Genomic DNA, 2,280 nt, shown 5'->3' with positions numbered 1-2,280 from the left:
TTTGCTGGCCTGTCTCAGTAATCCTTCGCTGCCTCTTGCCTCATCTGGCTCATCAGAATCCCAGCACACCCATTGGAATGCGGCCTCCTACAGGAAGCCTTCCTGGTTGGCCCTAAACCAGAGCCCTTTGACCTTCTCTGGGACATTCCACTTGCTTGGCTGCTCTCTGCATCTTTGCAGTAGGTACTGTCGTCTGGCCTCCCTACCTAGGTGTTGAGTTCCTCTTCAGCTCTACACCTAACATGAAGTCAGTACTCAGAGAATTCTCACTGAACAAATAAACGCTGCTCTCTGGCATTCCCCTGGCTGGTGAATTTCGGTGCCTCTGGTGGGGAGGGGTGGGAGAGGGATGGCAGGAAATATGTGTGGCCAGCCCAGGTGCAGACGACAGAGAGTGGTGAGGTGTGTGGCAAAGGAGAATTTCCATGCCTCCCCGAGGGGCTTACAATCAAATTCGGCCACCCCGATTCCCCACGAATGCCCAGGACCTGATGGCCCTGTGAACACTCGATCTTTCCCTTTCCCCGGCTTTTTTTCTTACTTTGTGTGTAGCATATTAAAATATCTTTATACTATTTATTATATTCGACATCTGTTTTCCCTGACAAATGCGAACTACCTAAGCGCAGAGATTTGGTCTGTTTCGTGTTCTGCTGTAGCCCAGCCCCCACGGCACCTAGCAGACCCTCAATGGACAGGTGTCGAATAAATCATCAGCCCCTGGCATGGATCTGCCGTGGAGAGAGCTGCCCCAGTCCCCCTGCAGTGTCCAGGCTCCCGGAAGCACTTAGGGTTCAAGTCAAGAAGAGTGAAGGCCTTTGGGGGTCACAACAAGCCTCCCAGAGAGCCCCAAGGAGACGGCCTAGGGTCTGTCTTGATGACAGCAGGTCTAGAGGGAACTAGAGGGGTAGTGGCTGCCCCTTGAGGGACAATAGGGGTACTTCTGGCTTAAGCTAATGTTGGGGGGGATGCGGTGGTGGGAGAAGAGGGGCGGTCACTCCAGAACGCGCCCCCACCCCCCACACGCACCCACCATACACGCACCCGCTCGTCCCAGAAGTCGCAGGATTGGGAGAGGCCAGAAACCGACAGATGGACTGTCGGACAGGACGGTCAGACTGGGCCGGAGGAATGTCCCAGAAGGTGTGGAAAGCGCAGGGAGGGGAGGGGAGCGACCCCCCGCCCCACCTCCAGAGCGCGCTGGCAGGAGGGCTGCGGGGAGGAGGAGAGGGGGGTGCACCCGGCGCCCGCCCGTCCGCCGCAGAGCCCCCGTGGCCCAGCCAGAAGCACCCCCAGGACGCGGCCCGGGGACTGGGGGAGCCGCGCGCTCCCCGCACCGCCCCCCCGCCCCCCGCACCCGGGGACGCCTGCTAAGCCGGGGGCTGCCTCCTCAGCCGCAGCGACGCTTCCACCTGCGCAGGCACCGCGCCGCCCTGCGCGGAGCTGCCATTGGCTCGCTAAAAATGCCTCTCTAATCTGCGCGCATCTGTGCACGCCTCCCCCCCGCCCCCCCGCCGCCTCCTCGGCTCTGACCTTCCTCCTTCCCGCAGCCCCGGCGCGGTCCGGAGAGACGCGGCGGCGGCGGCGGCGGCGCAGCTTCCTCTTCCCCCGGGAAGTCGTCCGGGCTTGCGGCCGGCCCCAGACGCCCGGCTCTGCCCCGTGGCGCCGCCGATGGTGCCGGGCGCCCCTGCCCCCAGGTAGGGGGTCTGGCCCTGGAAGAGCCGGTGCGCAGGGAGGGGGCGGGTTAGGGAGTGCGCGTCTGCGGTGGGCGCAGAGGCGGGTGTCTCGGAGCGCGGGGGAGGACTGGGCAGTTACCTGGAGAGAAGGCGGGCGCGCGGCCGGGGCTGCTTTGCGGGCACCGGGGCTCGCGGGCATCACCCGGGCAGTGCCAGGATGCCCCTGCGCCGGGCCCCTTGGAAGAGGCAGCGAGCGGCGGAGGCCTTTACCCTGGGGAAAACGCTGGAACTAGGTTCCTTGGGAAGCTGGGACCCAGGCCCGGGCATTCCGAGTCTCTGGCCTGGGGCGGTCTGGTCCCAGCTGGGTGGGTGGGCTTGTGCCAGCTTGGTGCGTAAGCTATTTATGGATCAGAGTGGGCTGGGAGAAACACAGCAGTTGAAGGCCCTGTGCGCTGTCTGGTTTACAATTATAGATATTTTCTTCTGTTTCTCCACCCCTTCCCCCATAGCCGGGTGGGAGGGGGGCGAGGAGGAGGTGACGCTACATAGCCTGCAAATAAGCACAAACCATGGTCTTCCTGGCACCGCGCTCCCCCCCCCCCCC

At 63.3% G+C, this 2,280-nt stretch overlaps 1 protein-coding gene across 1 annotated transcript in view; it reads left to right on the top strand.

The window, feature by feature from the left end:
- Window positions 1-1,554: 1,554 nt before the first annotated feature.
- Window positions 1,555-2,280, top strand: part of PACSIN1 (protein kinase C and casein kinase substrate in neurons 1) — a 55,906-nt gene continuing 55,180 nt past the window's right edge. Inside the window, exon 1 of the mRNA XM_040644738.1 lies at window positions 1,555-1,697. The gene's annotated coding sequence lies outside the window, so the exon portion shown is untranslated. The remainder of the gene's footprint in view (window positions 1,698-2,280) is intronic.

This window comes from Ursus maritimus, unplaced genomic scaffold (assembly GCF_017311325.1).
Source record: "Ursus maritimus isolate PB19 unplaced genomic scaffold, ASM1731132v1 scaffold_30, whole genome shotgun sequence".
Taxonomy (NCBI): Eukaryota; Metazoa; Chordata; class Mammalia; order Carnivora; family Ursidae; genus Ursus; species Ursus maritimus.
This window is presented reverse-complemented; position numbering and strand designations above follow the sequence as displayed.